General features: G+C 40.4%; 1 protein-coding gene across 4 annotated transcripts in view; it reads left to right on the top strand.

Annotated features, from left to right (window-relative positions):
- TFAP2B (transcription factor AP-2 beta) overlaps window positions 1-25,617 on the top strand; it is a 219,602-nt gene that overhangs the window by 59,693 nt on the left and 134,292 nt on the right. The window contains exon 9 of one of the 4 annotated variants that reach the window (XM_078852040.1): window positions 24,812-25,600. The exons of 2 other annotated variants lie outside the window; for them this stretch is intronic. The gene's annotated coding sequence lies outside the window, so the exon portion shown is untranslated. Of the gene's footprint in view, window positions 1-5,823; window positions 6,455-24,811; window positions 25,601-25,617 lie in introns of those variants that run through there. One more of the 4 variants, XM_078852042.1, reaches the window with a different exon arrangement.

The following is a 25,617-nucleotide window of genomic DNA, read 5'->3' as shown; positions in this document are numbered from 1 at the left end:
AGGGGGTTGAAATTCGGTAGTGACAGGAGTCAGTTTCCTAATGTGTCTGTCTTTAGCTGGAAAGGAACCACAAGGCAACATGATATGCATGGCTAATCAAAACAGTTTGCAGGGAGCAAATCACACTTCAAAATCTGCTCAGATACATTTAACGAAAAGTTAAAAATGAGTATGTCCTCTTGATGATTTCATGTTGCATAGCAGATCTATGCATAGCAGGTCATAGCAGATCTGATATCAAATATTGAAATCAGGGGCATTTTTAGTAAAAACATCGTCTGAAAAAAAACCAACAGTAAGCACATGTCCTTGCATAAAAATAGATATAATTACACTAAGTATAAAGGAGCTATATGTTGTAATATTAGAATATTGCAAATTTTCATTTTGTTCCCTAGGTGGCTTCCAACTTCCCAGCAGATATCGCAATGACCAATGCACAATCTAGAGTTATGGTTAGTTCAGATTAAGTGACAAGGACGTGAAACAATAACAAGATTGAATATTCTGGAGTTAACAAAGAACAAGATGGTTAATTCTTGACGTATGTTACCACAACTCTGCAAGGCAATATTGCCAAGGGAATAAAGCATTGGCCTGGAACTCAATAGACCTGGGTTCTTTTGCTTTTCATGTCATTGGTTTAGTGATGGACTTTAGAAAAATCACTTCACTTTCCTGTGCCTCAATTTCCCCATTTGTAAAATAAGGAGAATGATATTTACCTCCTATATAAAGCATTTTGAGATATATGGGGAAAAACACTATACAAGAGCTAGGTGTTATTATCAACATCAAAAACTAATTAATTTATTAATTTAAAAAGTCAAAACCAAAAATATTGCACCAAGCCAACCTTTTTACCATGAAAAAAGACAAGTTCTAGAGACTCCAAAAGTTCACTAGGGACTTCTCTATTGCTCTCAATTTTACATAGAAGGTGCTCAGATACAATGATGGTGGTGGCCATATAAAATCCTAAAATAGGTAAATAGATAATAGTTGAAATCAGGGGAGCTTGAACAATTTTTATAGTGGAGGGCCGAGAGCCATTGACCCAAACTGTAAACCCTGTATATAACAGAAACCCCTTCAAGCCAGGAGGTGCTGCAGCCCCCCTACCTTCACCCCCACACCATACCCCTAGTTCCAGCACCTATGGTTAAAATAAATATATATTTGCCTAGGAGGTTGGATGCTTTAGGAATTTTTAGTGGGGTGCAAGGTCTTTCATTTCTAGGTCATTTATGTCCATTTGTTCACAAAGGTGATATCAACTATAGGCTAAACTGGTTAAATATATAAGAAGAGATATATGTAATTAATAAATTCAATTGTAAAAATGTAATCAATAGATTGATGTTTTCTGATTTGACAAGGGTGATTACTGGATCACCACTAATGCCTTGGTTTTCCCAGTATTCATTTCACTTAACAAAAGGTCTCCTTTGAAGCAATTTATATTTGTTTCTAATCAGAATGCCCCTTTCCATTTCATTGTTTCTGCTTGCTTGAATTATTATTAGCTCTGATTTTGTATAGTCAAAATGTTACAGATGTGGCTGCTAGGACGGCAAGATTCATGGGTTTTGGATATTGTGCCACAATAAAAAGAACTGGAGGGGAGAGTGAACTGGTGTGATGAATAATGGCAAATGCTTCCATCACAAAAAATAGTTCTACCAGCCCTATTGGCAAAATAGGGAGTTACAGAGCTATCAGTGATCAGGATGAAGATTTTGACTGATAGCTAAATGTGCGGTTCCCTTAGAGGAGTGATCCAGCTTTGGACTGGTTATATGTGTGGCTATCAACGATCACAATGAACAGCTGTGCTCTGTGGTAGCTGCTTGTAATGTCTTTGGTGACTCAGGGCACATCTCCACTCAAAAGTCTTAATGGACACATATTGAAAATACCAACACAAAAAAAGTAACCAGGCACAATCATTGTCCTACCCAGATTTGGCATCTTTGCAGAAGATGCTGATTTTGAGACTGACGTAGTAGTCTTGTAAATCTGTTGGCAATGTCACCATATACTCTGGTATACCGTCTTTCAATGGCATGGCATGGTATTTCCTGGGACAAAATAGAGGCCATGGGCCAGATCAGAATGGTGTAAATCAATGTATCTCCATTGACTGAGGATCTGGCTCAAAGTCTGTACTTTTCCTTAGGAAAGTAGCACTATATGTATTAAAACACATGGGATGAAATCCTGGCACTTATTGAAGTCAATGGCAAAAGCCCCATTGACTTCAATAGGGCCAGATCTCAGGCTTGAACAATATTTTAGTTACAATGACACCCCTTCCAAGTGTGGTGTGGCACAGCGTGGTTCATGATATTTTGTCTATCAGTGCATAGACTTGCGTGCCCTGAAGAATAAAACTTTGGGCTTTGAAGGAACTTGTTTTCCCCATAGCTGAATTTGGTTTTTAAATCTGTGAGCAAGGTGTGGACCATAGCTGTTCATATGGGTGCACCAGTACCTTGGTTTAACGGAGCTTCGGACAAGGTACAGCATAGATTGTAGTCTTAGGTGCAGGAATCAGTAGATAAAAATCTATGGCCTGTATTATGTAGCCTGTCAGACTACATTAGCAGAACAGTCCCATCAGACCCTAAATTCTATGAATCTAGGCAAAAAAAAAAAAAGTCTCTTAAACCAGGGAAACAAATTTTCCATTGTGAAACAAGGATATGAAGTAAATATCATGGGAGCAAAATGAAAATAGCAAGGAGAGAATTCCCAATAACTGGGAAGAATTATAGCACTGTCCTCCACCCCTAACAAGGATACATGGAGTCTAGGTTTCATTTCTGAATTAACAAGAGAATTCTGATCTTAGGGGAATATCTAAAACATAAAATCTAAAATTAACATGTTGATGTTAGGCAAAATACAAATGAGTAAGGACCCAATTACCAATAATCTGGGGAATCACATAGGGGATAGAAGGAAATGTGGTTTGTTCAGTTTTTGTATGATTGACTTTTCATTGCACCAAGGAGCTCCACTGAAATGCATTCTTTTCTGGCTTCTGTTGAACAAGGTTGATCCTTCTGATTGAATAGTATAGATTGAGCCAATCAGGGAGGTAGGAAATAAACCATATGATATACATGATTTGACCTATCCTAGTGTATCAGGCTCAAACTCAAAATACCTTGACAACACAAGTTTGATACAGTTTCTGGTTTGCCATGTGTTAAGAAGCTTCTGTTGACTCTTCGAAGGCTGGGGGGAAAATTGAGCAACCTCTACTAGCTGGTGGTGGATGGATGCATTTTGATCATGAACCAAAGCTGATTTCAAGTACTATTCTGGTTTCACATAGCTTTAGTTATGACCCACCATTCCATGTTTGGCCTTATCTGAATCTTGTGTAATACCATCATTAGCCATTAAGACTACAACACGCAAAAGTGTGAATATGTGTGTCGGTGTGAGTCTCTGTGTGGGTATGTGAGAAGTGGTGTGCAAGCAAGTAAAAGTGAGAATAGACATCATTTTATGTATAGAGCCCTTGTCCTCCCGCTTGTGGTCTTGTAGTTAAGGCATTGGACTGAGACTCAAGAGTTCAGGTTTCCATTCTCTGCTCTGCCACACATTTCCTGTGTGACCTTGGGCAAGTCAATTAATCTCTCTGTGTCTCAATTACCTATCTGTAAAATGGGGATAGGTATTTTTCTTGTCTACTTAGGCTGTAAACTCTTTGGGGAAGGGACTATCGGTTAATATGTGTTTGAAGACTGCCCAATACAATGGGACCCCAATCTCAGTTGCAGTCTCTAAACCTAGTGGTAATAATAATAATAAGTTTCTCCCATTCCTGTGTTATTATTGAAAGAAAGAAAGAAAGAAAGAAAGAAAGAAAGAAAGAAAGAAAGAAAGAAAGAAAGAAAGAAAGAAAGAAAGAAGAGAAGTAAAATATAAAACAATCCCTTTAAAGCTATCCAGTATTTTTTATGCAACAATAAGAACAATAATAGAAATATAATCAGATTTCTGAGTTCTGCTGATTGAACTAGGTTCTTGTAGCAATTATTTTGTACTTTTTTTTTTTACTATCTACCCATTATCTTTTAAATGTGAAATAATATCAGCAATAACCAGGAAAAAAAATTTACATTGCCTAAGTATGGCCAGTGCGCTAAAAATGAGCCCAAATGATCATTCCAGATTTAAACATTTCAGAACTGGGAGTAGGGTTATGTTTCAGATTCCAACCCTGTATCTGAATTTTGCTACTAGCCTTTATATGGGCCAACTCTCACTTACTTCAGCTGTCCTTGGATCAGGCTCTGTAGGGGGATAATTGAAAACCTCGGATATGAAATTCCCACCCCAAAATATGGGGCATTTGATGTCTTGGATTCAAGATCCTAAATTTTCAGCTTAGCCCATTTCTACCATATACCTAATAAAGGTTTCTAGTCTTCCGCTCAATGCACTGATTTAAAGTCAGTGGAGGGTCTCTCGATTTGCACCTTTAAAGTGTGATCAGATTCTGGCCCATTGACTTCAATGTAGTTACTCCTGACCTACTGGGAGAGTATGTTTTTCTACATCACAAACTGATGTGCTTCTATTTAAGGTAAGTTTTATTTCACTGGCGATAGATATAAAGTGTGGGATGGATGCTGTCTTTAAAAAACTAGTCCCAGCACTTTCCCCCCTTTGTAATGCTGCAGTTAATGAGGCAAAAGGCATCGCTACAGATCTAAACATGACAATTCGGCAACTTTTATTTCCTTAGTTCAGCTGAATTTGTTATTCTCATACATTTTTATAATTGCCTTTTTTTTCCCAGCTATCAAGTTCACACAGGTAGAAGAAAGGCTGTTTTGGATCTGAACTTGATGCTGGAGGTTGTTAGAGAGATTATGTAAGAGAATTCAAAAAGCTTTCCAAACTGTTCAAATAGCAGAACATTTCTAGTACAGTGCAGGAACATAAAAGTGAAACCACAAACCCAAATCATTTTGCAATTACTGACAAAATTGTGCACTGGCAGAAAATATGAAGGAATAACTGGAGCAGAGGAGGGGTTTTGCTTTGGTGGCAATAAAGTGAATGCATCTTGATTCTTGAAACAACTGAATACATGTATCCCCTTTCTCTGCATTAATGATTTCCCTTGTATTTATGGAGCAGGTATAAGATAAAGGCAAAGTTAGCACCAAGTATAAATTAAATGATGGATGTTACAGTTCCCTTTTCTGAAACTAACTCTTATAACCTTAGTTTAGAAGCTTAAATGTAGAACGAGGGACTATGCCCTGTTTCTTCCTGCTGGGTTCATTTAGGATAAAACCCAGGCTGTCCTGCATTTTAGTTGGAGACTCACACAGTGGGGGTGATTGGACTTTCTCTGCCCTAGGCACAACATATGCTACTTCCCATCACTTTAATAGGCATTAGTTCCACAGACAGCACTGGTCAAATGTACATTATTCACAATCACTTTAATGCAAATATGCAAGGCTGAGAGAGAAAATATATCACAAAGAGAGAATCAGCCATTTCTGTTCAATTTTGGATTTTCTTCCTTCATCATCTCTAGCTATCAGTTCCCCCCGCACTGTTGTGTCTGGGTTTCTTTCTTGCTTGCTTTTATGGTGGGGGGGATCAATGTTAATTGTCTGAAGTGCTTGAAGCTGTAAAACAGAATAACATACATTTCTTTTGTACAGACTTTTTTGTTAGTAAATAGCCGATTTTTAGAACAATGAAATTTTGTTTTGTTTTTTATTGTTACCCTCATATTCTTTTCTTTTTTTTTTTGGTATAATGTGCATTTTTTTTTATCTTTAGCTGCAGTAGATGTCTGTGTGAGCTTCACATCAATGTGCGTCTGCCATAAAAGGGATGGACGAGACAGAAGATACGGTGTTATATTTAAAGGGGAACATGAAAAACAATACCTTAGTTTAACAGCTTCATACTTTAAAAACTGGAGTCTGACTCTCCTTTCACTTATACTTGTGTAATGTGTAAGTCAGGCCTAATTGCATTGCCAGATTCTTTTCATTTATACGAAGGGCCCTTTCACTTCTCTGGCAATGCAGACTACATTTATATGCTCTTTAAGGCCTTGTCAGAATGATGTAAAGGCAGGTCCATTGACTAAGTTACTCAGGGGTAAAATCAATGTAAGTTAGGTCAGAATCAGGTCCTTAGCCTCCCTGCTTATCTATCTATCTATCTATCTGTCTACAATTGCTACTATTACAGTGGCACCCAATTAGAATAAGTTCTCCACCGTGCTGGCAATCCCTGTCCTGAAGACCTCACAGTCAAAAAGACAAGGCAGAGGAGCCTAAAAAATGAACAACAAATAAGCAGTTTGTTAAAAGTACAGAGTTCAAAAGCAGAGTGGTGTGAATAACTGATTTTTTCGTTTGCTGGATGAACTGAAAAGTTGTGTGTGTGGGTATTGTTTCTTGTTGACGCAAAATGGAAATATTTTGAATTTTTTTGTGAACAGAAAAGATTTTAAAAAATAGTTTCTGGATGAAAGAAACATTTTCTTTCATTTTTTGGGGGTGGGTGGGTTCCAAATAAAAAATTGAAATGTTTCATTTTGAAAATGTCAAAACAAAATGTTTCAGTTTTTGAGGGGAATATTTTTTGAGGGGGTTTCAACCAAAACAAGTTGGTGAATGTATTATATTAGCAAATTTATATCCAGACTCGATAAGGAGCTGGCTACCCAGGGAGAAGAAATCTGATACTGGAAGGCTCTTTAATATTGCCCACATATGTATAGCAACATCCAGTGGCTGGAAGCTGAAGTTAAAAAAAAAATCACACTGGGAAAAAATTGCAAATTTTTAACAGAGGATAAATAACTCTTGGAACATCTTACCAAGGGTGGTGGATTCTCCATCACTTTAAAATCAAGACTGAATGTTGTTGTAAAAGAGGTGCTCTAACGTACAGGTTATTGGGATCAATGCAGGAATTACTAGGTGGATATAGAGGAATTCTATGGTCTGCCTTATTCAGGATCTCAGACTAGATGATCAAATGGTCCCTTCTGGCTTTACAATATATGAATAGAGCTGGTAAGAAAATGGAATTTCCTTGCCTTGGGGTATTCCAACAATTTGAAATTTGTTTCCATTCTGAATCAGAACAAAAAGTCAAAATTTTGAATTTTCTCCTGTAATGGAAATTAAAAATAAAATCAATTTAGAAACATCAAAGTGTTTCAAATATTACTTGTCAATTTTGTTGAAACATGACAATATAACATATTTGATAATATAACATGGACTATTATATTTACAAAATTAAAAATAATCAGTATAAATACGCTATAAGGTTAACAATAATAATATAATATAATATAAAGTCAAAGCAAAATAAATGAACCAAGAAAGTGAAAATGATTCTTTTTGATACTTTCCTGTTGAAATTGTTTTGAAATGGACTTGTTCTCACGAAATGTTTAAATTTTTGGAAAATCTCCATTTTCCATTGGAAAACTGATCTGTGTAGAATTTTTGACCAGCTCTCTTTATGGATGTAGTAGTTATTATTATCCAAATGATCAGTTATTAATTATAAAATGTATGTTTGTTGCACCATGTAACATTATAGATGAGATTATTATAAGGTGTGTGCAAGACTGGTTGAAAGACCATAGTCAAATAATAGTTATCAATGGTTTGCTGTCAAATTGGGAGACATATCTAGTGGGGTCCTTCAGGGTTGTGTTCTGGATCTGGTACTAGTCAACATTTTCATTAAAATGACTTGGATAATGGAGTGGAGAGTGTGCTTATAAAATTTGCCAATGACACCAATCTGGCAGAGGTTGTTAGCACTTTGGAGGAATGGATTAGAATTCAAAGTGACCACGACAAATTGGAGAATTGGTCAGAAATCAACAAGATGAAATTCAAGAAAGACAAGTGCAAAGTACTACATGTGGGAAGACCAAATCAAATACACATCAGAAAAAAGGAAATAACTGTGTTGACCAATGGTTCCCAAACTGTGGGGCAGGGGTGTGTGGAGGAATGTTCAGGGGGGCGCAGCAGGGCCCAGACCAGCCCCCAGGGGGGTGGGGAGGGAGTGCCACCCATCCCCACTCTGCCCCCAGTCCTGTCTCCAGCCTCAGCCCCTGGCCCCAGCCCCAGCCCTGCTCCCAGCTGAGGCCCCAGCCTCATTCCCCCCTTACTCCTGTCTGCGCCCCGCCCTCAACCCCGGCTCCACTACTGGCCCCGGCTCTGCTGGGGGGCATGGACAGGGATAAGGGAGGGGCGCAATGTGAAAAATTTGGGGACCACTGGTGTAGACAGTAATACTGCTGAAAAGGATCTGGGGGTTATAGGTTGAATGTAAGTCAATAATGTGATGTAGCTGCACATACAGATAATACCTTTCTGGGGTTCCTTAACAGGAGTGCCATATAAAAGACAGAGGATGTAACTACTTGGCACTAGTGAGTCTGGAGCTTGAGTACTATGCCCTATTCTGGATGCCACACTTTAAGAAAGATGTGTACAAATTGGAGAGAGCAACAAAAATGATAAAAGGTTTAGAAAACCTGACCTATGGGGAAAGGTAAAAAACAAAACAAAACTGGGTATGTTTGGTCTTGAGAAAAGAAGACCTAGGAGTAACAGTCTTCAGATATATTAAGGGACATTATTAAGGGGAAATCAGCTTGATCTTAAGCCCAGGAGAGTTAAGTTAGATATTAGGAAGACCTTTATATCAGGATTGTTAAGAACTGAAACAGACTTCCAGGGGAGTTTATGGAATCACTGTCACAGGAGGTTTTTAAGAATCGGTTAGACAAACAGCTGTCAAGGATGGTCTATTTTAGTTATTCTTGATCCCACCTCAGCACAAGGGGCTGAACTAGATGACTTCTAGAGGTCTCTTCCAGCCCTACATTTTTAAGATTATATGATTATAACAAGTTCATCCTGATAGGTGATTATTTTAATGGCACATCACCTAACATAGTGAGCTCTAACTAATGCTTTTCATTAGGTAATTTGTGTACTTTTTAGGTAGCTGTGGAAGTGCAGTTTTGTTCTGAGTAACTAAAGTGTAACCATCTGCCTGTGGTATGTCTAGGTTTATATAACTGTATTAAAGACCCTCATATACCGATAATCACGAATGGCTATATAGACCAACACACACACACACACACACACACAGACAGTCTATAAAAAGGCAAGAGAAATTTTCCGCTAGATACAAGTGGATCAAATATTTATCATATAAATGAAACATTGTGGATCAAATTTTGTTATTTTACACCAGAGTAAATCCAATGTAACTCCATTCGTAACTTCTCTGGTATACTCCAGATTTACACCTGAATAAATGGAAGGAGAATTTGGCCTCTGCTTTTCTACTATACTTGATTCTGTAACCATACTTAACATTAGTGTATGCTGTTTTAAAGTATTTGCCCTTCACATTTTATTTACTTATCCATCTTAATGCTTTACTGCTGTGTTTATTATAAAAGTAATAATAAATTTTGTAAAAAAAAAATGTTTACCGCACATTGAAGCAGTCATGATACGGACTGTGTTATTACATACCACAGAGTTATAACAGATTTAATCACGTTCATTCCCTGCCTCCCTCCCCCTTTTTTTTTTTTGGTCCAAAAATTGATTTTCCAAAGCTGTTCTTACTCTAAACATAGAGGGGCTTTATCTTCCCTTATTGGTGCTGAGTGATTTATATGGACCACTCCTATTAATGCTAATGGATGGTAAGAGCATAAATCTCTCCACACTGGATGGATAACAGCCTCCTAAAAGTGGCCTAGGCAAAGGCTGTCTTTGTAAGGGGCCTAACTAGTAATTAACTTAAAAGATTGACATCAACTGTAATTATGTTCAGGGATTGATACACATGCTGTACATAAAAATATAGGGCCAAATTAATCCCTGGTGTAACTCCATTGGCTTTAGTGGGGTCACAACACTGAAGAATGTGGCCCACTGTGTCCTAAAGTATATATACTAACTAAATATGAATAGACATGTTTCTTAGGGCCAGATTTTTATACCCTTGTTCAAGTCAGGAAGCATGTTGCTGATCAAAACAGTCCTGTTGAGGTTATGGAACTGCTTGCGGAGTAGAGTCTTATTTGATACAAGTAAGGTTACAAAAATTTGGTACTATGTATTTATGTGCTTTTTAAAGCGGGGGTTTTCAAATGAACCTAAGGGAATTAAATGCCCATGGGAGTTAGGTGCCTCAAATCCCAACATAAACAGTATTCCAAGACATGGAGATCTTTTTGCATGGTTCTGAAAATGTGGGCATATAGGCCTTTTGAAAGAAGGCCATGGTGAGGAGGGACTTGAGAGAAGGGAAGGTGGAAGACTGGTCCAGTGAGGGGAAAATGGAAGAAGGATACAGGTTTTGAATATGTAAATAGTCAAAATTGTTCAGTTATTTTGAAACTTCCTATTCTCCTTGAAAAAAGAAATAAGGTGAAGAAAATCATCATCATCATCATAATCTAAAATGGAGCCACACTTGTTTTGGAACCCAGCAGCTCATCAACAGCACAAAGCAATACTACAAAGTAGGCGGAGGGCCCATCCCAGAAACACACTGAACACCTCCCACTCCCATTGACTTTAAAATCATTGGGAAATTAAAAGGCTTAGCACCTCACAGACCAACAGTTAAGGAAAATATTGTTTCTAATCAAAACGTCATGGGTCTTCAGAGGGTCAGAACATAATTATCCAGAACGGAAACTGGCCAGGAAAACAGAGTTAACACTTCTACTGTTACCAAAGCAATTGCCAGATCTTTAATGGCCTCAGATAGTCAGGATCTCAATTTTATATCACATAAAAAATCAAAAGGTGCCTATGGTAGCGTTATTACCCTCAAGATTGATCCAGTACTAACACATTATCTCCTATCACGAGTTATCAACATTTAACATCTGTTTAGTGGCCTATGTTAAATGAATTGGACCTCCCAGTCTTGTAAGGTATGTCTACACAGCAAAGAAAAACTTCCAGCTATCCCATGCCAGCTGACTCAGGCTCATGGGGCTTGGGCTGTGGGGCTGTTTCATTGCTGTGTAGACTTCCAGGCTTGGGATGGAGGACCTGCAGGGTCCTAGAGCCTGGGCTTGAACCCAAGTCTGGAAGTCTACACAGCAATGACAGAGCCCTGCAGCCCCCGAGCCCTGCTAGCCCGAGTTGGCTGGCACAAGCCAACCATGTTTTTTTTCTTTGCTGTGTAGATATATAAATAATTTCCAAGCCACAAAACCCCGTTATCCCAACCTGTACTAATTGCCACTCTTGTGGGTATTCTCAGCAGACAGGCCAAGGATGCAGAGAGTCTGAATTACCCTCTCTTTCCTAGATGTGGACCCTGAAGCTCAGTTTTGAGGCCCATAGACAGGACAGTGGAGGAGTTGCAAGGAGAAGTATGCACACCTTATGCCTGTACTCTGGAGAAATGGAAGGCCTCAGTTTTTAATATGATTTCCTGACAAATATATATATCTCTATCTATCTATCTATCTATAAATATAAATATAATATTCTCTTGCATATGTTATATATATATATACACACTCAATGAAATAGTGTCCCAAAGGGAAAATGATACCGAAGACTCTGGTGTATTTATCTTTGAGCAATATGTACAATCAAAGGAAGCACCCTGTGGCATTATCTGATTAAAATAGGAACATATAGATCATTGCTGCAACCACTGTTATATATTTGCAGCAAATCTTGTACAAAGGTTGTCAAGTGAGGTACCTATGAAAAGATTATGATTTGCTGGTTATAATTATGCCAGCTCCATGCATGTATCATTTTTGTATTTGAAGTTATAAGTATTGTCTCTATACTTGGATTTCAAATGTTTGCTCCTGGGGTAACACCCACAAGGTAGCTAGCTAGCACATCTTGGAGGGACTATTCAAATTGAGTGGCCCATCAAATGAACATTTAACTTACAATGGACCGTGGGAGATGTCCATCTACACTTAATGGAATTTCTTGGGGTGACTAGGCAAAATGCATGGACATGTGACTTACCCACGTGACTCCAAACTCCATCTTGCTGTTGCTGTAATTTTCTACAGTAAGAACAATGGGATTCCCTCCACATGGCAGAAACTATAAAAGGCCCTGGAAACACCTCCATTTGCCTCTCTATTGCTCAAACCTCTGGAATCATAGACGATTAGGGTTGGAAGAGACCTCAGAAGGTCATCTAGTCCAACCCACTGCTCAAAACAGGACCAACCCCAACCCCAACTAAATCATCCCAGCCAGGGTTTTGTCAAGCCAGTCCTAAAAAACCTCTAAGGATGGAGATTTCATCACCTCCCTAGGTAACCCATTCCAGTGCTTCACCACCTGCCCAGTGAAATAGTGTTTCCTAATATCCAAGCTAGACCTCCCACACTGCAACTTGAGACCATTGCTCCTTGTTCTGTCATCTGCCACCATTGAGAACAGTCTAGAGCCATCCTCTTTGGAATCCCCCTTCAGGTAGTTCAAGGTTGCTATCAAATCCCCCCTCACTCTCCTCTTCTGCAGACTAAATAAGCCCAGTTCCCTCAGACTCTCCTCATAAGTCATGTGCTCCAGCTCCCTAATCATTTTCATTGCCCTCCACTGGACTCTCTCCAATTTGTCCACATCCTTTCTGTAGTGGGGGGCCCAAAACGAGACACAATACTCCAAATGTGGCCTCACCAGTGCCGAATAGAGGGGAATAATCACTTCCCTCGATCTGCTGCAATGCTCCTACTATTGCATCCCAATATGCCGTTTCCCTTCTTGTCAACAAGGGCACACTGTTGACTTATATCCAGCTTCTCATCCACTGTAATCCTCAGGTCCTTTTCTGCAGAACTGCCGCTTAGCCAGTCGGTCCCCAGGATGTAGTGGTGCATCGGATTCTTGTCCTTATTGAACCTCATCAGATTTCTTTTAGATCAATCCTCCAATTTGTCTAGGTCACTCTGGACCCTATCCCTACCCTCCAGCATATATACCTCTCCCCCTAGTTTAGTGTCATCCACGAAGTTGCTGAGGGTGCAATCCATCCCATCCTCCAGATCATTAATTAAGGTGTTGAACAAAACCAGCCCCAGGACCGACACCTGGGGCACTCCGCTTGATACCAGCTGCCAACTAGACATTGAGCCGTTGATGCCCATTGATGCCCGCCCTTTATGTCTACCCATTGAGCCCACCGACCTAGCCAGCTTTCTATCCACCTTATAGTTCATTCATCCAATCCATACTTCTTTAGCTTGCTGGCAAGAATACTGTGGGAGATTGTATCAAAAGCTTTGCTAAAGTCAAGGTATATCACATCCACCGCTTTCCCCATATCCACAGAGCCAGTTATCTCATCATGGACGGCAATTAGATTAGCCAGGCATGACTTGCCCTTGGTGAATCCATGTTGACTGTTCCTGATGACCTTCCTCTCCTCCAAGAGCTTCAAAAACGGATTCCTTGAAGACCTGCTCCATGATTTTTCCAGGGACTGAAGTGAGGCTGTAGTTCCCCAGATTCTCCTTCTTCCCTTTTTAAAAGATGGGCACTATATTTGCCTTTTTCCACTTGTCCGGGACCAATGACTATGAATTTATACTAATGGGACCATTCTAACCAAGGGACTTAGGTCCTTCCAATGATTTGGAAGCAACCAGAGACTTATTAAGCCAGCAGTTTATTCCATCACTGCTACAAGCCTGAGCCAAGAACTTTGCAATTACTATATGTATTTGGTTCCTTTAATCAATTCTTTCTTTCTTTCTTTCTTTCTTTCTTTCTTTCTTTCTTTCTTTCTTTCTTTCTTTCTTTCTTTCTTTCTTTCTTTCTTTCTTTCTTTCTCCCTGTAGAGTCTTCAGAGGATGAAGATTATGTGCTGAAATTTCTATGGGAAATAAAGACTTCAGTGCCTATACATTTATTCAGAGAAATTTCTAGGCACTGGCCAGTTCATCTCCCCAAAATGAGGTGCTAGGGAACCAACTGCTATTCTGGCTAGTATCTTGGAAGGTGAACTCATTTGAAATCAGATGTAGCCTACTCCCTCCGAGTAGGTCACTGGCCTATAGGACAGCAATAATTCAACAATGCCCCTGGGATGGGACATCTGCAGGGACGGAAGCCCTGGTTTCTGAAGCAAAAGCCACACACCTCAATTGCTTGAATTAAAGGACCAACTTCAGTAGCTATAAGCAATAGCTGCTCATAAACCTCTTTATATGGTCCTGCCACTACAGAAGGAGAAAGAGATTCTTGTCTAGCATGTTACATACTCCCAGCTAGCCACGGAAGCTCATTCTGATGTTCAGAGGTCTACAGCAGTTCAGTTCCTCATATAGGCTCCTATGAGTAATAATAGCAAAACTGTGGTTGAATGACTATTTTTTGACTTGGCCATTAAATTCTCTTTGGAACACTCCCACACTAACATCAACTTTCTGGACACCACAATCAGCTTCAACAATGGAACCCTACAAACAACCATATACAAGAAACCCACAACGACTTTCATAGATACAGTAGCCACCCCAAACACACCACGTCATCTGTTATCTACAGCTAGGCATTCAGATACCATAGAATATGCTCCAAGGAGAAACTCCAGAACATACACCTTAATACCTAACACTTAAAACCACCTTCATAATCAAGGGAAGTAGATCACATCATGGAATGGGTCACCCAAATACCTGGAGTGAACCTGCTTCAATACAGAAATAAACCCCGCTCCAACCACACACTCCTAGTTGTCACCTACAACCCTACACTGGAACCAATATGAGGCATCTTCAAAAACTGCAACCCATATTCTATATGGACCCCATGCTGAAAGAAATCTTTCCTCAATCCCCATTTCTGGCTTTTAAATAACCCCCCAACCTCATCATCCAAAGCAGAGCAGGACACATCAACTCAAAGCTGCACAAGGCCCTACCAGAACAACACATACAAAACCTGCAGACACATCTCCTGCTACAATGATTAACTCCTCCCACAACACACCTTTCAAGATCCGGAGTACTTGTGGCACCTTAGAGACTACCAAATTTATTTGAGCATAAGCTTCCGTGGGCTACAGCTCACTTCATCGGATGCATAGAATGGAACATATAGTAAGAAGATATTTATACATACAGAGAACATGAAAAGGTGGAAGTATCCATACCAACTGTAGAATCCTACACATGCCTATCCCAACCTGTGGTATACCTCATCCAGTGCAATAAATGCCCTAATAACCATTATGTGAGTGAAACCAGATAATCACTACCCTCTTGAATGAATTTATACAGGAAATGATAAAAGACAAGGTGTTAACAGGCTACTCTACCTTGAATGGTCCCTTACAATATGTGCTAACTACTTGTGCTAAACAATCTGTTCCACCTTGCATTTTGCTGTGACGCTGGGGCTTCCTTTGCCAGACTTGAAGAAGAGCTCTGTGTGTCTCGAAAGCTTGTCTCTCTCACCAACAGAGGTTGGTCCAATAAAAGATATTACCTCACCCAGCTTGTCTCTCTATTTTTTGACAGAGCAGAGATCCATCTTCTGGTCATAATAAGAGTCTTTATTTACTTTGAGAAGGTCCAGGACTCTGTTGAAACAATATTGAACAAGCACATCACCATTACATTTGACGAGAGGGGACTGGTCATTTCTAGACTTTTCAAGCTTTGGATCTGGTACCACAACAGTGAACATGCAGTGTGTCTACTTAAAAAAAAAATCCCAAATGAAAAAAAAGGATTGTACTAAGACATCGAGTCCCTTATCCCCAGATCACCCATGCAGCTTTGAACTCTCCATGGTGGGAACGTGTTCATGTCCCTTTTTAGTACAACCCTTAACCATGCTGAGGCAACTTACACTTTAAAAAGAAAAATCCAAATTAATTTACTTAAAACACTACAAAGTCAACGGTATTAATTTTTTAAACAGGAGCCTGTGTTTATTCTATTAAAAAATTACTCTTCCAGGATGTCTTTAATCAGCAGAGTCACACAAAAGCAAAATAATGGCATTGTAACATTAGGATCCCTGACTTGGAGCTGCCTTTTATAAGCGTGAAAGGGAGAAAAAAAAATCAAAAGCAGTAAAAACGTATATTATTTCTGTCAGTAGCCCCTTTTCCGAAAAATGTTGCAAAAACAATCTCTACACAGAGGAAGCAACATACTGAGCAACAAGCCTCAATCACAGGAAGTTCATTTTTTCCCTTGGCGCGTAGCCCAGTGCCATCAGAACTAATTAAAAACAGAACCACGCTGGTAAGAAGCTCAGCGTTTGGGTTTTACAATAACAGAGTAGCAAACCAGGGAGACGTCTAATGAGAATAGTTTCCGAGTTTGTTTTCTAGCATTGGGCAACTATGTCAATTAATGGAACTGCAGCTTAGGGCTAGCACCCATGCTGAGACGTGAAAGAATGTTATTGCAGTACAGATTGAGCTGCTACTTTGATGCATGGGATATGCATGTCACTTGTATACTGGTGCAGTTCCTCGGCTTATGACTAAATAGGAAGAGGCTGGTGCCACCTTACTGTTCTTATCTGAGGCTGGGTCAAATGTTATCAGCCAGGGCTTTCCCCTGGATCATTAGATATGCTCCAGTTAAAAAATGAAACATCTTCTTGTAAGGATGCTATTTGTAATGAAGGCTCTGACTTAGACAGCAAAATTATCAGTGAGGGAATTAACCCCTTTGTGAGTAGAGAAAGAGGCAGGCTGAGCTGGTTTGAAAAAAACAAAAACAAACAAACCCACAACAAAAAAGAAATCCTCAAATACACACAAGCTCTCACCTGTTAAGGAAACACAAGAGAGTGGACAGCAACCTCACCTGTATAATCCTTACCCAATTGAATAGTTCTATTGACTAGAGCTGGGCAAAAATTGTATCCAAAAATATTTAACTGAAAACTGCAGATTTGGATCAATTTCACTGAATTGTTTTAATAGGGAGGAAAAAAAACAACCTAAAACAAAATTTCAAAAAAAAATTGGAGACAAAGCATTTTGATTTTTCAATTCAAAAATGACATTTTCCGTTCTGAAATTTACTGAAGTTTTCTTAAGAAAGAGTTTTAAAAAGCTTTAAAATGAAATGAATTATTTTGTTCAGGACAAACAAAACATTTTAATCAACCTGATATAATTTGCTATTGACTAAATATTTGCAGGATTGAGCACTGTGTTACACATTTAATGCACTTTTCGATGGTGATGATTTTTAAAATGTCATTCTTACACAGAGCACTTGGGTGTCTTCAGAAAGAATTTAAAAATAGAATGACATCTTACCTCTGTCTAACCACCTTAATTCTGAGGGATGGTACCTATGGATCACTTCATCCTCTATTGAAATTTGTTCCTCTTTGGGATAAACATATTTAACAGTGCAAAAAAAAAAAAAAAGTAAGCACCTAATCCAGCACTAACTCATGTCAGAAGTATTGACACAGTTAACTGACACTGCCAGCTAAACAAGGAAAGACAGTAAGGCCTAGTGAGTTGCACACAGGATTACCCCCCACAGAAAACGTGGGTTCTCATCCCTGCTTTGCTATTGGCTTGTTCGGTGAGCTTGAGCAAGTCATTTCACCTCTCATTGCCTCAGTTTCCCCATCTATAAAATGGTGATAATGACACTGACTTTTGTAAGGCATGGTGAGCTCTACTAATGAAAAATGCACAAGCAGCATGTGTATGTTTAGAGGTGGGTATTATTACTTCTGTGGGAAAGAGGTGACCATGGGGTACTGGAGTTTGGAAATTTATTTGGAGAAGCCTCCCTTGTTTGCTAAATGCCCCCCCACTTCTTGTGTTGAGACTTCCTCCACTCTGTGCCCCCTTTAGCTTTATCCACACCGCTCCCCATTAGTGGCTGTCTTGCCCCGGACAGGGCCTTTCCATATCTCCTCCATGTGTTCTCCTGCTTACATTTCCCTACACCATGGCCCTCTGCAACTGGGCTAACTGGGACTTACAAACCCTCCCGTCAGAGAAATCGCTATGTAGATGGGAATCACCTTTAATGATTAAATAATTCTTCCTGCACATCCTCCCAAACTAGCGAAAGGCATTAGGACTCAACAAGACCAAGAAATTAAAACATACATGGAGTTTCTAGGTCAAGCTACCTTTAAAAAAAATTCAACAGCCCTATGGCGCAGGGATTGTGTTTCTATTCTGTTGACAGGTTTCAGAGTGTAGCCGTGTTAGTCTGTATCAGCAAAAATAACGAGGAGCCCTTGTGGCACCTTAGAGACTAACAAATTTTGAGCATAAGCTTTCATGGGTTCAAGGGACACCGTCATAGGACCTAACCATATCAGCCACACATCAAGGGCTCATTCACCTGCACATCTACCAATGTGATATATGCCATCATGTGCCAGCAATGCCCCTCTGCCATGTACATTGGCCAAACTGGACAGTCTCTACGCAAAAGAATAAATGGACACAAATCTGATATCAGGAATCATAACATTCAAAAACCAGTCAGAGAACACTTAAATCTTTCTGGTCACTCAATAATAGATCTAAAAGTGGCAATTATTCAACAAAAAAATTTCAAAAACAGACTCCAGTGTGAAGCTGCAGAACTGGAATTAATTTGCAAACTGGATACCATCAGGTTAGGCCTGAATAGAGACTGGGAGTGGCTGGGTCATTACAAAACCTAAACTTAATTTCGCCAATTCCAATTTCTCCCTACTGTTACTCACACCTTCTTGTCAACTCTCTGTAATGGGCCACTCTCTTATCACTTCAAAAGTTATTTTTCCTCCCTTGGCATCCTGCTGTTAATTGATTTATCTCATTAGACTGACCTCACACTTGGTAAAGCCACCCCCATCCTTTCATGTATTTATACCTGCTCCTGTATTTTCACTCCATGCATCTGATGAAGTGGGTTCTAACCCATGGAAGCTTATGCCCAAATAAATTTGTTAGTCTCTAACGTGCCACAAGGATGCCTCATTATTTTTTGTATTCTGTGTTTGCACAGTGCCTAGCCATAGCACGATGGAGTGACTTAAGGTGGAATGGAAATCCTAACTTGCTTGGCTTCTATGGGCCAGTTTAGACCCTCATTTATACCCATGAAGCCTGAAGACTTCACTGGGAGTTGGGGGTATTTATGCATCTTCACCTTACAGTATTTACTCCCCACATGCATTCACGACTCATTTACCTGGGGGCAAAAGGAGCAGATGCCCCGGGGCCGGTGATTTAAAAGGGCCCAAGTCTCTGGCCGCCGGTGCTGCTACTGCAGCAGCAGCTGGAGCCCCGGGCCCTTTAAATTGCCACTGGAGCCCCGGGCAGCGCAGGCCAGGCAGAGCGTATGGGCTGGCTGGGGGACGCTGACACCCAGCCCCGCCCCTTCCGCCTGAGGCCCCGCCCCTTCTGGGCGCTGGGGCTGGCCTCCATACTGGCAAGTGTTCAATGTTACTTTCACCCCTGAGGACACCTAGCCTTTTATTCCTTTAAAAATGTCTTAGGGCCAAATTCCCCATGAAAGTAAATGGATACAATTCTGTTGACTTCAGTGGAACTGCCCTGGCTGAAGCCAGTGTTGAATCTTGATCTCAGTAACTACATTTCCTTCTATAAGGCTGGTGGATGAGTGCTTAGGGACCAGCAATATCGTCAAATAAAGGCAACAGCTATATCTTTCTGCATTGTATTACAGCACAGTTTCCTTCCTAGGCAATGTCCTACTGAAGACAAGGAGTGTGTTCCTGTCAACTCATCAATTGTGAAACTGATCCCCTCACTGGTCACAGAATGGTGATCTTAACAACAAAGAAGGCAGAAGGCACTTTACACTTTCTGTGCACTATTTTCTCCTGTAATGCCATGCAATACATTTGTGCTTTACCAGTGACTTCAACTGAATCAGGATCAGACCCTTAAGTACTTAATCACAATTCAAATCACTTATACTATATGCCCTTCCCTCCAATACAAGGTACAAAGAAGTTAGTTTAAACACAGTCTTGTTGCAGGATTTAATTTTTAAGGACATACTTTTTTTAATCCAGATGTGATCTCTAGGGGTGATCTCCCCAGTAGAGAGTGTTAGTTTCTCTTGTTAAGTCAAGATCAGTGTTCTCCATAAAAATTCTGCTAATTTATTTTTCCAGACACATTTTCAACTCTGGATATTAGGTTTTGTTACTTGGATACCAAATCAACTTTTCAATAAATAGTAATCATCACAATGATGTGCTCTGCACTGTACAAGACACAAATATCAAGACAATCCTTGTCCCAGGCAGGCTACTTGTTCTGTTTAAGAACATAAGAATATAAGAGCAGCCATATAGGGTCAGACCAAAGTCCATCGAGCCCAGTATCCTGTCTTCCGACAGTGGCCAATGCCAGGTGCCTCAGAGGAAATGAACAGAGGGATTTGAATGTGAGAATATTGGTGGGTGTGGATTTGAATGTAGATTTGAATGTGAGAATATTGGTGGGTGTGGTGGGTTTGGGAAGTCATTCCTTGCCCAGTTGATAGCACAGAAGATTGTGATAATTGATAGCACAGAAGATGGTGCAAGGAGGAGAGTAGAAGAAGGAAACAAAGTGCTGTGAAAGACAGAAGAGGCATGCAAGAAGACAGGAGATCTGAGATGTGGCCCGGGGTGGAGTTAGATAAGCTATTACCAGCAGGACAGTGGGGTGGGAGTAGGTATTGTTTCATATTCTCTGTGTATATATAAAGCCTGCTGCAGTTTCCACGATATGCATCTGAGGAAGTGAGCTGTAGCTCACGAAAGCTTATGCTGTAATAAATTGGTTAGTCTCTAAGGTGCCACAAGTACTCCTTTTCTTTTTGCGAATACAGACTAACACGGCTGTTACTCTGAAACCTGTAGTGAGAATGAGAATTTTAAACTCAGTACAGTAGATAGTGGCAGCAGAGTCTTTCCGATAGAAGAGTGATACGGCCTGAGCAGTAGACAAAGAAGACAATTTTGCCTGATGCATTTTGGATAGTCTGGAGAGGAGTAATATAGAGGATATAAAGAATCAAAGGTAAAAATGTCATTATTGCTCAGGTTAAGACTAAGGAACATTGGTAAGGCAGCTCGGAGTGACCATGCCATTCTCGTTCTGCAGAGAGACTGAGGGCTCCAGCCTCTATATTTATTAAGCCAGACCTTTCACCAGAACCAAGTTAATTGAAAGAAGAAAGCAAGTCTCACTGTCTTTGTCGAACTGAGACTCACTTGTTTAATAGCAGAACATGGATTTCAGGGGAGCATGGCAGCAGCTAGCCCTTTTTTTGCTTTTCACTGTAATTTTAGGCAAATGTTTCTTGCAGGCAGGCTACGTCTTTGAGGTCTTGGCTAAAATTCAAAACTACGCTCAGAAAAAAAAAAATCCCTACATGCCATAGCTGAAATTTAGCAAAGAGATAGGAGTCAAAACATGTCTGGAAGGCTGTGTTTGCTGGGTCTGAGATCAAGGATCTGGCCCTGGAGTGTTTCTTACACTGCAGCCTTGGGAATGACATGGAAAACTGAGCTTCTCCAGTTGCAGTTTGTATAAAATGTAGGTCATTAAGCAAACCTCTCTATGTGCCGCTGCCATTTTGACCCACAATCAAAGCATACAAGTGTTGTGGAAGGGACCAAACCATATTACAATCGGGCTGAAAAAACCTCAGATTTTATCCCAGGTCTAGCCTAATAAGGTCACAATGAAGCTTGACCGCCGTTTGCTTTTGTTGTGGCACAAGGGACCTTGAAAATATGGAGTCAAAATCTCCCTTGACTTGGAGCCAGTGGGGTTGCCAAGGATGTAAGTCAATGGGGGACACAGTGTCAGCTAGTTAGTATGTTCTAACTGATCAATGCCTGATTTGTCTGTCTTACTCATTGTCATTTCTGAACATGTAAACACCAGGGAGTCAGGTCTTGGGAGGAAAAAGAAACCCAAAGGGGATTTCCCCCCCCATCCCTCCAGGTAAGATTGTGGAGGAATGTTTGAAGCTGGGACGCATCAGAGAGAAAGGCAGGAGAGGATGAGCAAAGATGGTGGTGGGGAACTTCTCTGCAAAGGGATAATCAAGAGGTCTAGAGACCGAGCAAAGAAACCAATGTAGACCCTTGTCCCTGGGAAAGGAAACTGTAAAAGAAGCAAGTTATGGGTGTGGCAATCTAGGTGGTAATTTGTTTTTCTTTACGAGACAGTGGTTATCAGGTGGAAAGTTCACCCCAGCAGTAGTGTCAGGTGGGGACTGGAAAGCTAGTAGAGAGTTTTTTTCTAGGAAAGGGAATCTATAAAAAAAGTGGGAGATGGAGCTAGGGAATCTCAAGAACAGGGTAAAGGAGGATGGAGAAAAACTGTCTGAGACCTGAAGACTGTTCAAAACATCTCTGTTGGGAGAAGACAATTTTCTGTATGGCTAAGCCATGCGAAACCTTAGTTTGGGTTTGGAAACCAGCTTTGGTTCGGATTTTCAGGAGAAACTTCATGTGCTTCCGAAGTGAATCCTGAAGGTAGTCATAATTTATCCATATTAAATATGATAGTATCTGCATCCAGATCCTCATTTGGTGAAGGTTACAGTTCAAGCCCCAATCAAAGCTTAATTTCTGGTTCAGGTGCTTAAATGCTGCATGGTGTTCTCACAAGCTTTCAGCCCAGAAGGTGGAAATCAGCTGTTCTGTGAGATTTGTAGCATCTTGGCCTCAGTAACGTTACTCATGAATAACACCAGAATAAGTGAGATGAGAATTGGGCTCATTGTCTCCAGTTTCCAGTCAGGATATGTGCCAGTGTTGTGAGTTTAGGGTTATTAGGCAGCTAAGAGCCTGCTTTGCCATTGTTCAGAGGTACATATCTGACTTTTACTGAACCAGTTCATCCTCTGCCTCCTACAGCAGCATGCATGCTTACTTGTGCCTGTGATTTTATTCATTTGCCTCAGGTATAAATACACTGTACTGTTGCCTGCACAGTGTACACAACTTTACAGAGGTAATCCACATAATAATTCAAATACTTACAGATTAGTGCGACAGGCACTTTCTTACTTCTCAGCATTGATAATCCTACCTTTTCACTTCTCAGACAAATATGATCACCACTAGATAAGGAGTAGCAGGAAAAGATATGTACTCTTTTAAGAGCTATTTCCAAGTGAATCTTATTGCAAAGCTCTCCATAAAACAGTCACTGAATCCTATAATCATAGACATGGAGGGCTGAAAGGAACCTAGAGAAGTCAGCAAGTCCAGCCTTCTGTGTGGAGGCAGGACCAAGTGAACCCAGACCATCCCTGACAGGTGTTTGTCTGACCTGTTCTTAAAAACCTCCAATGATGGGGATTCCACAACCTCCCTTGGAAGCTTGTTCCAGAGCTTAACCACCCTTATCGTTAGAAATTTTTTCCTAATATCTAACTTAAATTTCCTTTGCTGCCAAAGAAGTCCACTACGTCTTGCGCTACCTTCAGTGGACATGGAGAAAAATTGATCGCCATCCTCCTTATTAACAGACCTTAACACATCTGAAGACTGTTATCAGGTCTCCCCTTTTCTCAAGACTAACATGCCCAATTTTTTCAACCTTTCCTCATAGTGTAGGATTTCAAAACCTTTTATCATTTTTGTTTGCTGTCCTCTGGACTCTCCCCAATTTGTCCCCATCTTTTCTGAAGACCATTTGAATATCATATCAAGAGGGGTTAATTTTCCTATATAGAATAAATAAGCCTTCTCAGTCCAGTTTCTAGTGGACAAAGGTCAGCATCACAAAAATGATCCTTACCATTGTCAATAATTGGCAACCTTGCTGTCCGTCTTATCCGAAATGCCAAAGACTGAGGATATAAAGTAATGAAGATTGAACTACCCTTTCATTCTTATGTCCAGAATAAAAATAAAATATGTGGGACAACACAGAGAAAATGACTACTGCTGTTACCCATGATCTACTTGTTCTGTGGTTAAATAAGGACATCGGTCTTCAGGGCTCTGGGTTTGACTCCTTTCACCAGGACAATGTGGGTCTTTCTCCTCTTTTTTTGTGGCTAGTCCACGTAAGAGGAAGGAGTCTTTTACTAGTTAGTGGGGTTGCTCGTTTAGCTTAAGCTGTAGATGCTCTGGAAATATGAGATTCAAATCCCTATGATGTCCATAAACTTTTTAGACGTGGTTAATTTTGTACTGTTTTCTTCAGCAATAAACGTTTGTGTATAGCACCTGTGTGCAACCAGAAGGCAAATATTCACTCCCACTGTCAGACCATAGCAAACTTACATGGCATATCGAAAAAGTTAGTGTCTGCTCTCATTTATAATGGTGTAAAGCAGGAGTAAGTCCACTGAAATCAAGGAGACACTCCAGTGTAAAATCAGTGTTATATGCCAGTAGAAATGCACCCAATAAACATACAGGCAAATGAATATTAATACTTAAGAGGCCTATCCTTTGGATAGTCCTAAGGCACTTTGAATAATAAATAGGTAAGGTAGACTGGGCATGGTAAAATAAATAATTGTCCTCACCTCCACATGGCCTTTTGCCTCAGACTAAATCCAACCCTTTTTTTCTGCATTTTGTCTATTTTTGTTTCGTCTTACAAGGGATGCCCTGAGAAAGCAAAGGACATATCCCAGCAGTTTGGGCCAGAAGCTGGCATAAGTATTTTATTGATTCAGAGCTCAACACAGTCACTTGCATCATTAGAGGTTGCCTTAGCCACACATTAACATCTAATTTATATGTTTTGGCTCATATAGCTCCCCAAATCTTTGATGAGATGCCAGCTCCCTTTAAACTTCGCGAAGAGCAGAATGATGGCTGAAAACAACTTGCTGTGCTCAAAGCTGACAATGGTTCCAATAGGTGCAAGTAAGCAATGCACACTTCCTACAAGAAGATCTGTCTGCCTTCAGAAAAAAAAAAACACCTACACCTGCAATTCCTGCTGAATTTCCACAGCTGACTTTGTGACATCCTTTTGCGGCAGCCATCCATGCACTCATGTCCAGTGCTGCTGGCCCAGTGCCAGTCTCAGACGAACAATGACATATCAGGGATGACAGCTATGTCCTCACAGAGTGACAGCAACTCAGGGCTAGAGAGACAGGGGTGCTGACAAATTTCAGAAGGCCTCAGTTACATCCACTGTTTGCAACCTGGGACACAGATCCTGGACTTACCAGACTGATGACTGGGACGGCCAGAGTGGCTGCTAAACTGCAGAACTTTTGGCTTAGTTTAATCTTCACAGTCTGACTGCGGAGCAGTGATGCAGATGGTCAATTGTGGTGGAGAAGTGCATGATTAGAAGATTAGAAGGTAGACGGCAACACCTTGCTTCCCTGGATGATACAGCTCTTAGGTGGCTGAACAATCTAGATACCAACTTGTGACACATATGAAAGAAGTTAAACTGATGCAACATGGGTAGACAAGAGCTAACCTGGTGTAATTTACCATTGAGAGACCAGAGGGTGGTGGAATACTGCAAGCTGAGCTCCAGTGCTTAGGGTGCTAGCCAGTAGAGACCTGGATTCTATTTCTTGCTTTACTGCAGACTTCT

This window comes from Lepidochelys kempii, chromosome 3 (genome assembly GCF_965140285.1).
Source record: "Lepidochelys kempii isolate rLepKem1 chromosome 3, rLepKem1.hap1, whole genome shotgun sequence".
In the NCBI taxonomy this organism is placed as follows: Eukaryota; Metazoa; Chordata; order Testudines; family Cheloniidae; genus Lepidochelys; species Lepidochelys kempii.
This window is presented reverse-complemented; position numbering and strand designations above follow the sequence as displayed.